Below are 19,740 nucleotides of genomic sequence, written 5' to 3'. Positions count from 1 at the left end.
GTGTTTCCAAGAGACTTTTCGGGAAAGTGTATTTGTTTAGGTTGGATGGGAAAGGGGCATAGAGAAGAATCCAGAAGCTTCTGTTCTAGGTGTTCAGTGATGATTGATTGGGCTAGGATAAGAGAAATGAGAACAGGGTTAATGACATCAAAGGACAACATGACAATCTTTTTCTTTTTTTAATTTATTTTTTTATTGCAGTAACATTGGTTTGTAACATTGTATAAATTTCAGGCATACATCATTATGCTTCTATTTCTGCATTGATTACATCACATTTACCACTCAAATACTAACTACAATCCATCACCACACACATGTGCCTAATCGTCCCTTTTGCCCTCCTCCCTCCCCTCCTCCCCCCTCCCCTCTTCCCCTTTGGTAAACACCAATTCAGTCTCTGTCTCTATGTGTTTGTTTGTTGTTGTTTTTATCTTCTGCTTGTGAGTGAGATCATACGATATTTGACCTTCTCCCTCTGACTTATTTCGCTTAGCATGACAACCTTAAGGAGGAATAGCGATGAAAGAGGGCAAAAAAATAGGAGTAACTCCATGATGTTGCTTTCAAAGGATTGAAAGTTTATTGGTGCCAGTGATTCCATATGGCAGCTGGAGGAGGGGCCTTGTTCTGGAGTGGAGGAAAATGTGTAATGTTGTGTGACAGGGATGTGAATAATAAACATAGCAGTCACAGCTGAAGTTGGAAAAAAAGAGAGAGAGAAAAGCAAGGCCAAAATCAACCCCAGGAATGTCCACAACTGATGATAAGTAGGGAAAGAAGGAAGAGGAAAGGCCATTAAATTCTACTAGTATTCATCAAACATTGATTATTTCAGGCACTATATTAGCCGGTGTGTAAACAAAGATAAGACACAATGACTTGCAATCAAATATCTCATAATTTAACAAGGGAGAACAAGCACATAAAATCTACAATGATGGACCCTAATGAATTAGATCATCAGGTATTCATACTCTGGTGTAGTCTTCACCACATTGGGTCTGGGACAGCCCTGAGACTTACATTGACCAATAGAATTTGGTGAAAGTAAAGCTCTATAACTTCTAAGGCTGAATCTTAAGACATTTTCATCTTTATCATTTACCAGTTGAACACACTCTCTTGGAACCCAGTCTCCATGTTCTGAGAAGCCCAGTCTTCATGGAGAGCACACACAATGGATGATCAAAGCTCTCCATTGACACCCTCATCTGAACTTCCAAGTGAAAGCAAGCACCATCTGCCAGCCTTCTGAGTGAGCCATCTTGGATATTCCAGACTGGCCAAGCTCCTAGCTTCTTGCAGTCCCAGTCAGCATCATGTGGGGTGGAAGAACCACCCCACTGAGCTCCGTCAACCCAAAGAACCATGAGAGATGACTAAATTCTTACTGTTCAGACCACTAAGATTAGGGGTGGTTTGTTGTGTAGATATGGATAAGTGAATATGGCCAGCTGATAGAAGAATACAGGAAAAGTGATTAATTATGCAAGGTTGGGCCAGAAAAGCTTAGAATAAGTTGTAACACTGGAGGCTGGTTTAAAGAAAAAGCAAACATTTGCCGGAAAAATAGGAGGGAATGGCATTCCAGAAGATGGCAGCAAAAAAAGATAGGCAAATTTGGAAAACTGCATAGGGAAAGGGCATGAGAATAGGAAGGGTGAACAGAATTGAATCTAGAAAAGTTGTCAAGTCCAATTTCCTGAAAGCATTATGTGTAATAGGTATGAAAATTCTACTGTAGGTAATGGAGCTATTTAAAAAAATCTTAAGATAGACTTATATATTACACATTTATTCAACAAATATTTATTGAACACCTGCTATGTAACTGATGCTGTGGTAGACATTGAGGAGAGATAAATGATAATAACAAACAATCATGATTCATGACTTCATCAGGCTTGCAATGTAGTCAGAGAAACAGATCAAATAATTATGAATAATGAAAAATTATAAATTGCAATGAATGCTATGACAAAAAGGAAAATTATGCTATGAAAGGACACAGTGAAGAATTAAACAAATTTCTTGTACTGTCTTGATATTATAAATTCTCAATAAGTGGTGGTAGCATGGGATGGACCGTAGAGGAAAAAGAAATAGTGGAGGCATAGAGAACAATTGTGAAGATACTGCCAAAATCCAGGAAAATAATGATGAGGATCAGAGGTAGAGCAATGGAAACAGAAATGTAGAGACAGGAAAATGACATTTCAGAAGCAGAGTTGGCAACTGTGGAAAACGGATATCTAGACGAAAGAGAAAGAAACTGTCAGGACAACCCCAGTTTTGATCTTGGATAAGAGTTTTATTAAGGGAAAGAGAAAACACGCTGGGAGGCTGACATATGCAGAGGCAAGATAATGAATTTTGGTTTGTGAGTGTCGAGTATGAGATACTTTAGGGAGAAGATTTCCCATTGATAGTGCAGACTGTATTATTCCATTTATATAAAATTCTAGTAAATGCAAACTAATCTGTAGTGACAGAAAGCAGCTCAGTGGTTACCCGGGGACAAGATCGAAGGTGTTGGAAGGGGCCCAACAAAGAAATTGCAGAAGGTCATCAGAAAACTTTAAGGGTGATGGATATGTTTATTTTCTTGATTGTATTTCAAAACTCATCAAAGTGTACAGTTTAAATACATTCAGATTTTGTTATATAAATTATATTTCAATAAAGCTTTTATATAAAAAGAAATACTGAATAAGAAGACAGTCACAAAGAGTAGCACAAACATTTGCAAATTGAACAAAAAATATCCAAAAGAGCTTGAACTATTTGTGATGTGCAAAATCAATTACTACTTAAATTAAAAGGAAAAGGAAGAAGGTGCTTTTTTTAACTCGTGGAGAAATTCTCACATTTACCCAAAAACAAAGGTAACAAGATTGGATATTAATGATATTTATTTCTGCTAGTGAGAATTGGAGGAAAATGGAAAAAAAGTGGAAAACAAAATTACCAGAAATAAGACAGCGGATTAAGGGGCCGGCCTGATGGCATAGCTGTTAAGTTCGCCTGCTCCACTTAGGGGGCCCAGAGTTCGCAGGTTCGGATCCTGGGCACGGACCAATGCACTGCTTGTCGAGCCATGCTATGGCGGCATCCTGTATAACGTAAAGGAAGATGGGCACGGATGTTACCCCAGGACCAATCTTTCTTAGCAAAAGGAGAATTGGCAACAGATGTTTAGCTCAGGGCTAATCTTCCTCACACACACACACACAAAATAAATAAAAGAAAGTGGATTAAAATGAAGATGACAACAAATTGAGAAATATAAAAATGTCTCAGAAAAGCAGCCTTGACAGAGAAAAGTCATTGCTTGATGAGAAACTAGACAGAAAAAAAATAATAATAGCAGGAACTGGCTTAAGCAAGTCAAAGATTCCTGTCCATTGTGAGCATTGGTATGGCCTGGGGAAAAATCATCACATAACATCAAAGCAGAACAGAAAAATGGTGAAAAAAGAAGAACAGAAAGAAAAGGTCATCTACTGAATAAAATATAACAATAATAGCAAATTAAATGTTATAGCTACATTAAGACTAAGATAATAATCCAAAAAAAAAGTAGTTGGAGGCCTGTGAATCTCTCCTTTTTATGCAAGGCCAATCTCAATATTGATTTATTTGTTTATACACAAAAATATTTATTGAAAGCTTTCCACGTGTCAGACACTGTTTCAAGCCTCAATGTTACATCAGTAAATAAAGTAAAGTGCTTCCTTTCAAGGAACTTACATTTATTTGTTTATTTATTTTTGAAGAAGAAGATTGGCCCTGTGCTAACATCTGTTGCCAATCTTCCTCTTTTTCTTTTTTCTCCGCAAAGCCCCAGTACATAGCTGTATATCACAGTTGTAGAGTTATAGCTCATCTATATGGGACACCATCTCAGCCTGGCTTGATGAGCAGCGAGTAACTCCACACCCAGGAGCCGAACCCGCAAACCTCAGGCCACCAAAGCAGAATGCGCGAACTTAACTGCTACCCCACCAGGCCGGCCCCGACATTTATTTGTTTTATTGATAAAGTATTAAATTGATTAACCAAATCATTTGTAAATTTGTAAAGTTTGAACCAGTGTTTTTCTTATTTGAATAACGTTGCAAACTTCAATATAATGCTGTTTTTAAAAGATTTCTGCTTTTTCTAGGGACTGTTTTCTAGGAGTGGTGGTATCAATAGTAGTGAATAAGAACTTTTTGTATTCTTTAATTTAAACAAAAAGGACAGAGGGGCTATTTTTTTCTATATGCTTTGAAGAGAGTAAAGCTCAAATACAAGCTCTTCCTAAAATTAAAACATTATTATCATTCTTTTCCATCCTCTCCAGCATTGCTATAGTTTCTACCATTATCTTGAGTTTCTCTGGTTGAGAAAAGAATTGAAAATCCTTTGCCAGATGCATAGTTCAAAAGTCAGGATTGTAATATCATTGCCTAAAGAATTCCCAACACCAGGGAATCTCCCAAAGAATGTTAAAGCCCATGTTTCTTCTCAGCCCCTGCCGTGCTTCACAGGAACAGCCCGGCTGGACCTCGGGCTGCCAATAGAAACATGAAAGTGAGAAATTATCTGAAAAAAACAACACGGCCGTCCTTATTGGGACTGTGTTATCAAAAAATCATAATATCCAGCTCAGCTAAAACTTTCAGTTTCAAAAAAACTATTTTTCATCATTAATGCTAGATGTGCTTGGTGGGAAGTTTGGCTGAACAACCAAGAAAAACAGCCTTTCTTTAAAAGAAAAAGAAAAAGTTTCCTATAGCAACAAAATATGGAAACACTCAAAGTGTTTTTCTTTTGGTATAAAATATTTCATCTTCTTATGCAATGTTGCCTCTATGGGAATTGGCTTTGAATTGCATGAAAACAGCAAAGAATTGCTGCAATCTTTGTATTTGGAGAAAGTTATAATCCTTCTATAATTTTCTGACTGATTTATTATAAGTAAAATAGTATGACTTCCATTTGCCCTCTCTCTTATCACAAACAAAAATCTCCCCCACCCAAGTGAAAGTTTAATTGTATTTCTCATCTGGTCCAAACCACTAAGAATCCCATAGCATACCCAATTATGTATAAAAACAGATCATTCTACATTTAATACGAAGAAATTATTTCAGTTCTGATGAAATATACTTCCAATGTTAGAAGTAAAAACCTGTAAGGGCATTTCATCGTCATCTCCCCTTTTACATTCCAGCCATTCATACCCCTAAACACACACACAAAAATACTACTTTCAAGATAGCCTTAAGCTATGTCTTTGTTCCCAATGGGTTTTTATAAAAGTAAAACCTTATTTCCTGCCAAATTTAGTTTATTGGCCCTTAAAATGAAAGTTAATGTTTCCTTGGCATCATGTTTGCCAAATCCAGGAAATATATAGCATCGGTATTTATGTGCAATGTGTAGGAAAAAAACAAGAAAACTGTTGTGACTCTTTGGCCTTATGTACTATATTTGTGAAAAATCATTCAGTTCTCTTTTTATTTTTGAAGACTGATATTGTGTCTCACAATGAAAGTAGGTTTCAAATACTCAAATACAGAGAAATAGAAAGTATAAATGAGAGCTTATCTAAAGAGAAAAACCACTGTAAGGCAGAGTTTGAACTAAATGCAAGAAGGCCAAAGGATATTTGATTTGTCACTTTTTATGAAGTGCTAACAAGGGAAAGAGAAAAAATGCAAAAAAAAAAAAAAACCCACTTTTTAGATGTCTTACTGCTTGGATTTTTCTGACATGAGGTTATGGAATATGAATGTTCTTGAACAAATCTTTTAATAACTAGAGCCTACATGTTACCTTTAAAAAAATTGTGATATGTCTCCTGGAAGAGAACCCCAAAACCATAATTGTCTGACTTTATTTAGCTTGGGCTAAAAGGCAAATCCTATACCTAAGAACATGCCAATGCTTTGGCCAAACCACTTCTCTTTGCCAAAAATAAAAATGAGCACAAAGCTAGTCTAATGTTTCTGTGTTCAGAAAACATAAAACAAAGACATTTGTCAAAATCCTGTTGGGTTTGCTCACTGGGAAGCCATCTGTCTAGAGGTCTGAGACCAGTTTAGGAAATAAGAATTCCCATCTTCATCCCGTGTGACCCAAATCCTCTAAGGACGCCTGGGGAAAGTAAACGAAGCTCTTTGAATTCAGCTTCATCATCTGTACTCATGGAAATCCAGTGTCTTTATTTTAATTTCCTTTATTTGTTTTAATTTGTTTTAGTATTCAATATAGCTAAAACAAAGTTTAAAGAAAGGTGAAAGATCTTCTCTCCTTTTTTGTTCAAACGATTGGTAAAGTGGTCTAAAGTGACAGTGTGTATATTTCTGGAGACGAACTCAAGTTACCAGTCACTGCTTCCTTCTAATCCCAGGAACTCTGACCTGCCCAGCTACATCCAACCCGTTAACATCAGCTACTCAAAGGCACCCAGTATCTACACTCTCAGCAAAGGAATGAACATGACTATCTTTTTAATTGATTTATTATAAACATTTTGGAGTGGGAATTCTACGAGCCTAAGGCTATTAGCAGCTCTATCTGTTAAAAAAAAAAAACACTGAAATCCAGTTTATTATAGAAATGAGATAATAATAGATCTTACTCTAAGGAAAACACACAAGTCAGGATGTATTTTGGTATGAGGTACATGGCAAGAACCGTTCTAAACTCTTATCTCTCCCTGAATGATTCAGTTTCCTTTTGTATTGCAAAACACGCACGCCATCTAAAAAATCTTCATATCTTCCTGAAGGTGTGTTTAGATTGCATTTCTTTTATAACCTCAAATAAACTCAGTTGGATGATGTTTTCAAAAGGTATCTTATGGCCTAAAATAATTACAGGCATTATGAAATGGAAATATAAATAAAAAGCAGGGGAGGATAGAGGAATGAATAGGCAGAGCACAGAGGATTGTTAGGGCAGTGAAAATACTTTTCATGATGCTATAAGGATGAACACATGTCATTATACGTTTGTCCAAATCCATAGAATGTAAAAAACTAAGAGTGAACCCACAGTAAACTATGGACTTTGTGTGACTATGATGTATCAACGTAGGTTCATCAGTTGTAACAAATATCTCACTCTGGTTGAGGATGTCGATAATGGGAGAGGCTGTGCTGGTGAGGGGGCAGGAGGTATATGGGAATTGCCTTCAGCTCAATTTTGTTGTGAACCTAAAACTGCTCTAAAAAATAGTCTTTTTAAAAAAATAGAGGGAAGCGGGATTTGGATAATACGATAGAAATGGAGGTTCAAGAGAAGGCCATATCCCTGAACTAATCTCATTATATTGAACTATTATGGTGCCACAAACTAAATGAGGACTCTAGATGAACCAAATGAGCAGACGTATCTTGGGAAAAAGGGAAACTGGATAGAATAACAGAATTTGAAACCAATCAAGATAAAAATAGGAAATATTAATTATATTCAAAATGAGAAATAAGACTAAAATCTATATACTTTTTTTTTAATGAATGTCAAAAGTAACTCTGGGAGAAGACCACTTTAGAGCTGTCCTCTCCAATACGGTAGCCACTAGCCACAGCTTGCTACTAAGCACTTGAAATGTGGCTAGAGTGACTGAGGAAGAAAATTTTTAATGTTTTTCATTTTCATTTAAAACCTGATAGTCAATTCAGTTGTTAGAAAACTTTAAATGTGTTTGGAACACCTGTTTTAAGTGTGTTTGGAACAACTTGGGTATGTGAATCTTTTTCAACTACAGATTTTATACCTAAAACACAGACAAAGTATTTCCAATGAAAATGTAGTGTCCTTATGGATGGGCGGTCAGTGTAAAGATCTAAACTCTACACATTAGAGTTTAAAGACATAGTACAAAAGGAATGTAAAATATTTTTATATTGAGTGTATGTTGAAATAATATCTTTTAGATACACTGGATTAAATAAAATATATTACTAAAATTTTCAAAACTACTCTGTATGATACTATAATGATTAATACATGTCATTATACATTTGTCCAAACCTATAGAAAGTACAACACCAAGAGTGAACTCTAATGTAAACTATGGACTTTGGGTGATGATGATGTGTCAGTGTAGGGTCATCAGTTGTAACAAATGTACCACCGTGGTGGGGATGTTGATAATGGGGGAGTCTACGCATGTGTGGGGCAGGAGTGTATGGAAAATCTCTGTACCTCCCTCTCAATTTTTCTGTGAACCTAAAGCTACTCAAAAAATAAATACAGCCTTTTAAAAAAATTAAGATGGCAAATTTTATATTATGCATATTTTTCCACAATTAAAAATAAAAAATTTTTGAAAGAAAAGAGGAAAAAAACAGTATTGTGAATCACTAAAATTTTAACTCTACTTGTTCGAAGTTCAACTTACTTTTCTTGCACCATTCCAGAAAAAAATGAAGGCTGAGCCGATTTTAGGGTGGAATCATACTCCTGGAGCTCACACGAGGCTCCACAAAAACTATCAATGGGAGGTGCTTTTAAGGCTTTATATACCCTTTTGCCAAATTGACCAAATTTGCCTGAACCTGAAATGAGCATGAACTACTCTGGCTGCACCCAAGTTGAACACACAGAGCAAATCTGATGGATTTTGTCCTGTGTGCACTCCAGATGCTGACCAGATGTGTGTGCATTACAGCCCACTGGCCCATTTGGGGAGTTTGGACATTTATACTCCAGTCAGTCTCTGTTTTAATATTATTAAAACGCAATTCCCTTAAAATAGAAATTATGGAATGTGATTATTGTCACTTGAAAACGCTCATGTTGTGGCATGTCATCGCTTCTTTGTCTCTTTGGCACTTTAATACTGCTTCCCACTTTTAAATGAATTAACCATCTCTGATCATTAAGACCCAGCTTCCGCGTGGGGCCTCCAGGAAGCCTCCTCGTGGTCGACACCGTCACGCCTCTGTTGGATTTCCACCCTGCTCTACATTACATGCTGCTGTGTTTTTCCTGTAAACCAGCTTCCTCGTCTCCTCCACGAGAATTCTCTGCCTTTGCCAATTCATCCTTACCCCAATTTCAGCTGAAGCCTTAGCTTTACACTTCACTGAAAGAACCGAGTTCTGTGAACAGGACCCCCAGCTCCCCCTCTCCCCTACACACACCTTTAATAAACATTCCACCTTTCTTCCAGAATCTAGACCAGGGATCAGCAAAAATGGCACATGAGCCAAATCCCGTCTCCCACCTGTTTTTGTATGGGCCACCAGCTTAGGATATTTTTTACATTTTAAGATAATTAAAAATAAAAAGATGAATCATATTTCATAGCATGTGTAAATTACACGAAATTCAAATTTCAGTGTCCGTAAAGGAAGTCTTTTTGGAACATAGCCACAGTCATTTGTTTACTTATTGTCTACGGCTGCTCTCTGCTGTAATGGAGTGTTGAGTACTTGCAGTAGAGACCATATGGCGTGAAAAGGCTAACGTATTTACTCTCCGGCCCTTTATAGGTTTGCTGACCCCTGATCTCGACGAATCCCCTTTCTCCCTCCTAGCAAAACAATGGGAGGCCCTCTCCCCCCTTCAAAGGCCAATCCCCCCGCGTGTGCCCCCTTCTGAACAAGCACCTCTCTTGAACTGATCCTCTGATCCCTCGAGCCCTTTCTCTGCTCCCTTCACAGCCAGACTCTATTGACACCACACAACTCATTTTCTTCCTGACTTTCTGGTCAATCACTTCCAGCCTCCTTGTTCTTTTCCTTAATGTCAAATGCTAAGATTCCTCAGGAATCAGTCTAGACTCTTTCCTCCCTTCTCTCTACTCTCTCTGATTAGGTAATCGCCTCAATCACCAGGACTTTAAATAATATTCACTTGCTGAAGCCTCCCAATGTTATCTTCAGCTCTTCAGCCCTGACCTCTCCCCCAACATGCAATGTCACATGTCCAAATGTTAACTTAGTGTCCAAAAGCTCAGTTTTAGCATGTCCTAAACTGAATGTTGGTTTTCCTTCATAAATCCATGCCTCTCCAGGTCTCTCTCATCTCCCCAGTTGCCTCAGCCAGCTACCTAAGAGGTCATCTGGACGCTTCCCTCTCTAATACTCTCCACATCCAGAAAGTCTTGTTGGCTCAACTTCCAAGATCCCTCTTAACTCTTTCTTGGATATTCTAATTCATGCCACCTCATTGTCCCTGGACTGTACCTAGCTTCTAGCTGGCTGTGCTATTCATCCTCTTGCCCCCCTGAAATCCATACAGCATCATGGATAGCTCCCCCCCTAACATTCTCTTTATTACTTGTTTGATCTAGAGGAGAAACTGAGTGCAGGAGCTGAGAGGTTGGGAGGGGGCAGTGGACTTCCTTGCCTTGCACAGCCAAGCCCTCTTGTACACCCTTGGATCACCAGGCTGTTTCGTGAGTTGAGGGAGAGGGGGCAGAGGGGAGAGAGGGTCTGAGGCTAGAGACCACAGACACCTTCTTGAGACCCACAGGTTAGACTTGCAGCTGAGCCTGAGCTGGGAGTGGAGGTGATGAGTAGGTGGGGGAGGGGGGATCATCGTAAATCCAAAGAATGAAGTAATAAAATAAAAAACAAAGCCCATGACTAAAAAATGCACAACTCATGTGAGAGTGAGGCCATCTTGTGTACAACTCCCTCTAGCAGTTTCTCAAGAAAAGAAATACCATAGAAGTAAATGGAGAGATGCTATGCAGTCCCCAGCCAAGTTCCCACCCACTTCCACATGGCCATGGGGGTGAGCCAGCTGGAGCCACTTGGCTCTGTCTGTCCCCACCCTGTGGAGGGGCAACAATGCCAGGAAAAGAAGGCAAGGCTGAGAGATGAGAGAGGAGGGTGGGGAGTTGGGGGATGTCACCTCTGTAGAATTAGCTGGTGCCCAGATTAGTGCCGATGACTGATCAAGGGGAAGCAGTGGGAGGAGAAACAGTGTGTGTAGCAGAAGAGTGCTTCCCAAGGGTCCCTGTCACGAGGGAGACAGCTGACCCTGTCCTGTAGTCCTCTCCCTACTCCCAGTCACCTCCTTCTACTCAGGAGTGGGGTACGGGGAGAGATGGCACCCACTTTTGAGGAAGGGAACAGATGTCTCACAGCAGCTTGTGGAAAAGAATGTCCAGCTCTGGGGAAGGAGGAATGGCAGTGACCCCACCCTCACCTCGGCAACCCAGAGCAGCCCCACGGCTCCCAGCCCCAGCTGCCCAGGCCTCAAGCCCCTGAAGGCCGCCTGTCATGGTTGGCCTGGAAGGGAGGAGGGGACGAGAGGGTAGGAACCTGAAGTGGACTTGGTCAAGGCACTGATGCGGAACTCACTGCCCTTGTCTGAGAATGTTGTAGTCCCAGCCACCCTCCTGAGAAACCCACAGACCCAGACTTGACTGTCCCAATGAGCAGAGAGGAAGGGTGTCCCAGGGGACTGTTTCCTTTTTTTTGTTCATTTTGGTGATAAACAAAGTCTTAGTTTAGGTGACATACTCCTTGCAACCAGAGCACCGAGGGGGAGCGCTGACCCCTCCCTCCCTTTCCTGTGCCTCCTCTCAGGAGAAGAGGAAGAGGGAATTTCCAGATGTGGGAAAAACCTATCTCATGCGCCTCACAACACAGAAGAAAAATCAGAGAAGGGCCAGGGAGAGGAGAAGGGCCAGCAACAGTGACACCAGGTTCAAACCAGTCTCTGCAGTCTCATCCAGGTGGGGCCAAGGCGCCTGTCTCCCTCTCCTCCCCTGGCTCCTGGCAGCCTGTTAAGCTTCAGCTAGTTGGTTAGTTTGGAGGCAATGATTTCCAAGGCCAGGGAGGTGCCCAATGTCCCCTGAGAGACCTCCACACCAGGCGGCCACACACGCTGGTGTCCATAACTCATGGACCTCCAACATCATCCCCTTGGGCTCCATGGAGTGAATGGTCTTCCACTTCCATGGGAAGCATAGTGAATATGGCCTCCTTTTCTTCATCATCTCCTCTGCTGTCCACCACAGGAGGCCTGGGCATCTCCACTGGGTCTTTGCTTTCAGGTTCATCCAGGTTCCTTCTAGCATACCTAAAAGACAGATTGTTGTAGGCAAACTTAAAGGTGACCTTGCCAGAGATACCCCCCGGTGCCTCCAGCTGGCCCTGACTGTAGGCAGAGGGAGAGGACAGGGTCATGCCTTAGAGAAAATTCTGTTGGTTCCACACTTGCCAGAGTTATCCAGTATGGAAGATGTTGCAACTGGAATGAGGAGGAAATTCGTTCAGCTGAGACTCCATGACTGTCCTGATGTTGAGGATCGTGGGAAGAGACAGAGACTCACTTGAAGGCCATGCTGGGCTGTGGCACCTCTCAGCCACTTTCCCTTGGGGGGATCCAAAGTCCTAATTGCAGTGCACCACAGCCCACATAGATTTCTGCTGAGGGGAGGCCCGCAGGATACAGCAGTGCAAGGAGAAGGTGTACAGACAGAGGTCCCCTGGCATGGTTAGGCTGTCTTGGCTATTCTGGGTGGATGCCTGGCCAAGGCAGGTTTGTAAGAGCAGTTCTCCACAGTGGGGAATTCCTGCTTTGATTTGTGTTGGTTGAGAGAACAGTGTTTGTGGAGGGGACAGAGGTGATCCTCCTCTCCAGGAGGAAGGCATTTTTTCACCCTGACTCTGGTCCTCTTCAGGCTGTTCATTTTCTGTGCCGTTACTCTGAGTCTTCTTAGAGCAGAGCTTATGGGAATGGCAGGGCAGCGTGAGTGCTGAAGTGCTGCTGCTTGAGGTTGGCAGACATGCTGTGCTGAACTTTGTAGGATGGGGAAAATGCTATAGGTCAGCCCAGCTGAAGACGGGCTTCAAGATAATGATGTTGCTCTCCAGCTTCAAGCTCTTAAAGCCCAGGAGCAGACAGGTAGCTGTTATCCTGTTTTTCTGGCCCACCCACCAGCAAGTCCTGGATCTCTTCCCATGTATAACACATGGACACCATCAACTCTGTCCACAAAGGGTCCTTGTAGTCAGGGAGTTGCTCCACATAAGGCTTCATTCATCATCTTCGTGAAGCGCATCCCTCTGTCAGTTTCATGATTTGCCTTAACGTGCTGGGATTGAGAAGGAGAAATTTCTTGTGTAGGTTTTTATGGTGCCCTCAGTATCTTCCCCCATAGCTCCTTGAGGTTCTGTCCATCAAAAGGCATGGCTCTGCTGACCAGTGTATACAGCAGGACTCCCATGCTCCGGCCCTCAGGTCCACCACATTTTCACCCTGCAGGAGTTCTGGGGCAGCAAAAGGGGGACTACCACAGAAGGTGGTAAAAAACCAGCTTTTTACCAAAGACGAGTTTGTTGCTGAAGCCAAAGGCTGCCATCCTGATATTCACCTCAGCACCCAAGAGCAGGTTTTCTGCCTTTAAGTCTCTCTGAACAATAAATTTCTGCTGCCAGTACTGCACAGCAGACCCTATCTGGTAGAATTTGACTCCAGCCTCTTTTTGTTTCATGCTTCCATGAGGCACCAGGTACTCAAACAGCTCTACTCCATTGGCATACTCCACGACAAGATGGAGTATTCTCTCAGTCTCAGTCATTTCAAAGACTTTGACCATGTTGGGCTGATTCACTGCTTTCATAATTTTTATTTCTCTCAATGACCTTCATGTCTATCCCTTTTCTTGTCAGAATGTTTGAGGCCAGCTTCATCCTGGCTAGTTGACCTGTGCTGATGGTGTCAGGAACTGCCCGTCAGCAGAGGTGGCTGCGTTGCGGCCCCACAGCGCATAGGGCTTACTGCTGGGCTTGAGTCAATGTGTCCCAGGGTGGGCTTAAAATGGGAAAAGCTGGTAAGAGGCTTGGTCCAAATCACCTCAAAAGAGAATCACTTTCAAAGGAAGTTCACTTCATGAACTTATCTTTGTAATGACTTCAAAACACAAAAGCAGACAAAAATAAAAGTGCCAAAACAATTCTATCAAACTATGTAAAAAAGAGAAAATGAGAAAAATTAAGAAAGGAAAATGAGAAAATAGAATAAAGGAAATGAAAAAATGAGAATGAAAAGGAGGGAATGAAGTATGAGAAAAAAGAAAAGAAACAAAAAGTTAAGAAATTAAAAAATAAAAGAACGACCTAAAAAAGAAAAGGCATAAAGAAGAAGAAAAAGGGGCCAGCCCCGGTGACCTCGTGGTTAAGTTCAGTGCACTCCACTTTGGCAGCCCGGGTTCAGTTCCTGGGCGCAGACCTACACCGTTCTGTTAGCAGCCATGCTGTGCTGGCAGCCCACATAGTGAAAAATAGAGGAAGATTGGTACAGATGTTAGTTCAGGGGGAATCTTCCTAAGCAAAAACAAAAAAAAAAAAAAGAAAAGAAAAATGTGAAATAAAATGGAGAGAGAAGAAAAATGAGAAATAAAAAGTATAAATGAAAAAATTGAGAAAAATAAAAGAATAAAGACAGACAAAAATTAGAAAAGAAAGAATAAAGAAAACAATTAAAAAATAAAAAACAGACTAAACCCCCACCCCTACCCCCAATGTCAACATGATGTAGTCAAAGGAAGAAACAAGTGAACTTTGGTAAAATCCTTCAGATAAGTGACAACCAGCTTCTTGAGCTAGAAGGATGCACAGCTAGGCAGTGGCTCCTTCCTGAAGCCCAACCAAGCAATGACTCCTTATGAGGTGATATCAAAAATTCAACTAAATAGGACTGAGGACAATCAACCCAGTTTTATCTACAATAGTGGTTTTCTCTCACTTTTTGACCTCAAGAACCATTTACACTCTTAAAAATTATTGAGGAACCCAGCGAGTTTTTTGGGTTTGTTGTTGTTTTGTTTTACATAATAGCTAACAACATCTATCTTAAAAATTAAAACCTGTAGGATGCTTCAATGGCTTTTTTATTTCTAATTTGAACAGCCATAACGATTTTTGGCTTTAAAAGAGCTCATCACGACTACACTTAAATTATTCAATTACTTTTTCTTTAAATTCTAAATGATTGGTCTCAAAATTACACTGCAACTTAACTAGCACCATAATAGTATACAAACAGGTTGTTGCATAAGGCTCAATAAGGTACATAGTTAACATTTATAAAGCTGAAGGGAACATAGCTTTTGGCATATTTTCATTTCTTATTTGCAGTTTGGCCCAGTTTCTTTGGCATAAATTCTTCCCTTCCACAGGTCAGAGAACTCGCTGATATGTCAGTTAAATGTGGAGGTTGCAGCTGTGGTTTGAGAAAGTCTTCTCATCTCCGCTTTTTTAAGCCAGCAACCTGTCAAATGAAAAACAAATTTGGATTTAGGTAAGGAGGGACTCTATTCAAAAGACGATTGCGGTAGGGGGAGAGGACTGTTGCAATATAAAATCTCGAAGTATCTTGAAGGTCAGGCTGAAAGGGCTTGCCTTTTACATGGAGGAGTCAACAAGTCTAGAAAGAATGGGGTGTGGGCAAGTGAGATGAGCTCATGGAGTGATGGGACTCACGTAGGAACCATTTTCCTTCATGGCCAGCTGATTCTCAGGAGAAGCTGTTAAGAAGGGACTGCTCTGCATTCTAACACTTGCTGAAACTCAGGGTGAGTCAAAAGCCCACAAAACCTAATATATTTATTATCTGGCCTTTTAGAGAAAAAGTTTGGTGACCCCTCTTCTAGAAAATATTAAATTCACTGAATATTTTTCTATCTCTGATAAAGCTATGGAAACACAATTAACCAGAATATAAGTTTCATGATGGCAAGGATTTTTGTCAGTTTCATACACTGTTTTATCCTTAACCCTAGAATACTGCGTGGCACACGCACACATATGGTAGGTGTGCACTAAATGTTGAATGAGTGAGTTACTGTACAATAGAGCAATTTTAATGGTAAAATTCTATCTATTTCATCTCTGTTTTAGCTATTAGGGACAAATGATAACTTGTTTCATTTAGTATTCCACGGCCTAAAGTAATGAACTTTTTATTTGATTTTTGGCAGCATATTGATACAGCTAAAAGTTATACCAAAAAGGAGAAGAAATGATGTACATAACAAATCGAAATAAGAACATGAACAAATGCAAACAATGGATTTAAGTTGGGAGATATAGTAACCTGAAAAATTTCAACTCTGACTCGGTGTCTTGAAATTTTTTAAAAGTACACACACTTTGGGGTTCATACGTCCCATTCATTTTAGCCCAAAGAGAGTGATTTTTTTTTTTAATGAGTTGGATTTAGCACAGGGGTAGAATATTTGGAGTAAACTAGAAAAGCCACTATGAAGTCATAGAAGAATAAAACTAATAGACTTTTTTCCTTCCATTTGCCCATTTCTTTAACATATTTTAACATACGTTTGCAATGTCTTTAGCTGCAAGATCCGCTTTGGCTAATAATTTGGAATGAGAAAGTAATCAATACAATTTTGCAGAAAGTATTATCTTTTGAAAGATATCTTTATATTCATTGAATGACAAATAATATTTTTTCAGCCACCTACCATGTGCCTGGTACTTTTCTAGCCAACGGGGCATAGCAGTGAACAAAACTCTCAAAGTCTTTACTATCATGCAGCTTATCGTCTATATCTAAAATAATATCCATATCTATATCTAAAATGAATACAACAATTTTACCTCAAATCTCAAACACTACAAGGGTTACTCTCAGAAGTAGATTAATTTCATACAATTTGTGGAGCCAGAAACCCTCTTAAACAAACAAATAGAAGCTAAAAATAACAAGTGAAGTGTGGAAGAAAGAATCTTGGACTTGGAACAAGGACACTTGGAATTTCATTCCTCACTGCCCACTAATTGGCCATCTAATGATGGGCAAGCCACCTGGTCTCACTGATGCACATCCTATCCTCACCTATGTCTGTTCTGAGATGGCCTGAACTGCTGACTAGACCACAGTTCTCTATTACAGTGTGCTGGTGTTCAGTTTTTTAACGTGCAGTGCTGAATTCAGATACTCAAGCACGTAGTCTAGATGGGCCCCATGCTAGAACATATGCACCTACAGGTGAAATGCCATGGCTTGTCAGTGAAACGTATCATGAAGAATCCTTAAGTGCAGCAGAAGGGACCAATTCCTTCAACACATCCCTTCCCACACTCCAACACCCATATACAAAAAGAGGAATATAATATTAAAGTTCAGATGCCTGCACGCTCCCCATGCTCCATTAAAAATACTCTCTGGCTTGAGTACTTTCTGTGGACTTCATCTGACCCTCATCATTATGGGGTCTGCTGTGCATCACCCACCCAGGTGCCCATCATCATCATGGAGGTTTACTGTGCATCACCCACCCCGGTTCCCATCACTATCAAGGGGTCTGCTGTGCATCATCCACCCAGGTTCCCATCATCATCATCATGGGGTCCACTGTGCATCACCCAGCCAGGTGCCCATCATCATCATAGGGTCCACTGTGCAGCACCCACCCAGGTTCCCATCATCATCATCATGGGGTCCACTGCGCCTCACTCACCCCAGTTTCCCATTATCATCGTGGTGTCTGCTGTGCATCACCCAACTCAAGTTCTTATTATCCATATTGCCACACTATGTGGCCAGCATTCTTTCTCATTTTCATCCCTATTCTCTGAGTCTTATTTCTTACTGTCCTTTTTGTTTTTAGTCAGTTCTACACAACTTGGCTTTTCAGAAAAGCAGATTGTTTCATCAGCCTATTGTGAATCAAGGTGGCTAGGGCCGATGAATATCATAATGCAGTCCCCGCAGGGGCTGCTTCTGTGGACCAGACCTAAGACAATGTGTGTCATCAGAGTCTCCTGGTGCCTCTTTCTGCTCTTTAGAATTCTACTCCCCAGATCCCTCATTCCTTACTGCCCAAGACCATTTCCTTAGCCTAACTACAGGATCCAAACAGTTTTCAGATTTTCTCCTCAAACAAAACTTTCCTGTCCTTTTGTCTCAGGCCTTTTGTGGCTGAGAGATTTACAAAAGTACAAAGGAATGCACAAAAGATGATAAAAGAAGTACAAAAGATGATACTTCCCTCTCTCACCCTGCGTGAGACGTCCTATGCACTCTTTCCTGAAACTAGAAGACACATCTCCCTCTCTCTTGTGTCTGAGCTCAGTGCTACAGGATTACTACAGAATATGTCTATGAGTTGGTTTAACCCTTTGCAAGTCAAACACTGCTCTATCCTAGGCAGGAAAGAGGTGAAAAATAACTGGGTGCCAGATATCTAAAATATCATAACTCTACCATTTGGGAATAGTACCGAGAATTACCTAACAAGAAAAAGAAAAATGGCACATTCCCCATGAGACTGCAGAATTATTAGCTGAACATCAGATTTGAAGCAAACTAGTACAGAACACATATTGCTTTGTAACAACCCTATCATTTTTTTTCTGCACTTCTTCAGCCTCAGCTTTCTCCACCCCAAAGTGAGCCTACCAAAAATGGAGAAAACATTCCAGATGCTATTGTGCTATTGTTCAGTAAAATGCCACTTTCATCTGGTCTGTGTTATTTGGTATCCATTTTTAAATACGAATAAGCATCTTATTTGTTTTTTTGACGACTGTTGAGCACTTGGCAGCTGCCAGCATTGTTCTACACGAAGTAATTCTGACAACACCCTTGCTCAACAGAACCCAGCAGAGGTTATGGGAAAATCAGACTAGTTTGTTTGAGAAAGTGTGAAATACCCAATCCAAGTGAATTTTTATTTATAACACAGCCCAAATCCTCTAATCCCTCTACGTTTATCCAGTTGTTTTTTAAAGTATTAATGATGTTAAGAACTCAAGCCCATTGGATCCAAATTGGAAAGGAAGAAGTGAAACAGTCACTATTTGTAGATGACATGATTTTATATATAGAAAACCCTAAAGAACCCACCAGAAAACTTTTAGAAGTAATAAACGAACATGGTAAAGTTGCAGGATACAAAATCAACATACAAAAATCAGTTGCATTTTTGTACACTAACAACGAAGTAGCAGAAAGAGAAATTAAGAATACCATCCCATTTACAATTGCAACAAAAAGAATAAAATACCGAGGAATAAACTTAACCAAAGAGGTGAAAGATCTGTACACCAAAAACTACAAAACATTTCTGAAAGAAATTGAAGAAGACACAAAGAAATGGAAAGATGTTCCGGGCTCTTGGATTGGAAGAATTAACATAGTTAAGATGTCCATACTTCCTAAAGCAATCTATAGATTCAATGCAACCCCTATCAAAGTTCCAACAACATTTTTCACAGAAATAGAACAAAGAATCCTAAAATTTGTGTGGAACAACAAAAGACCCTGAATAGCTAAAGGAATCCTGAGAAAAAAGAACAAAGCTGGAGGTATCACACTCCCTGATTTCAAAATATACTACAAAGCTATAGTAACCAAAACAGCATGGTACTGGCACAAAAACAGACAGACAGATCAATGGAATAGAATCAAAAGCCCAGAAATAAACCCACACATCTATGGACAGCTAATCTTGGACAAAGGAGCCAAGAACATACAATGGGGAAAAGAAAGTCTCTTCAACAAATGGTGTTGGGAAAACTGGATAGCCACATGCAAAAAAATGAAAGTAGACCCTTACCTTACACCATACACAAAAATTAACTCCAAATGGATTAAAGACTTGAATGTAAGACGTGAAACTGTGAAAATTCTAGAAGCAAACATAGGCAGTACGCTCTTCGACATCGGTCTTAGCAACATCTTTTCAAGCACCATGTCTGACCGGGCAAGAGAAACAATAGAAAAAATAAACAAATGGGACTACATCAA

The 19,740-nt window shown here is 40.2% G+C and overlaps 1 pseudogene; it reads right to left on the bottom strand.

The window, feature by feature from the left end:
• Positions 1–11,861: 11,861 nt before the first annotated feature.
• On the bottom strand, positions 11,862–15,518 carry LOC101403033 (serine/threonine-protein kinase MARK2-like; annotated as a pseudogene).
• Positions 15,519–19,740: the final 4,222 nt, after the last annotated feature.

The sequence above is a fragment of the Ceratotherium simum genome, chromosome 18 (genome assembly GCF_057802395.1).
Source record: "Ceratotherium simum simum isolate JZ-2026a chromosome 18, ASM5780239v1, whole genome shotgun sequence".
NCBI lineage: Eukaryota > Metazoa > Chordata > Mammalia > Perissodactyla > Rhinocerotidae > Ceratotherium > Ceratotherium simum.
The sequence above is the reverse complement of the archived record's forward strand: the minus strand, read 5'-3'. Positions and strand labels throughout refer to the sequence as shown.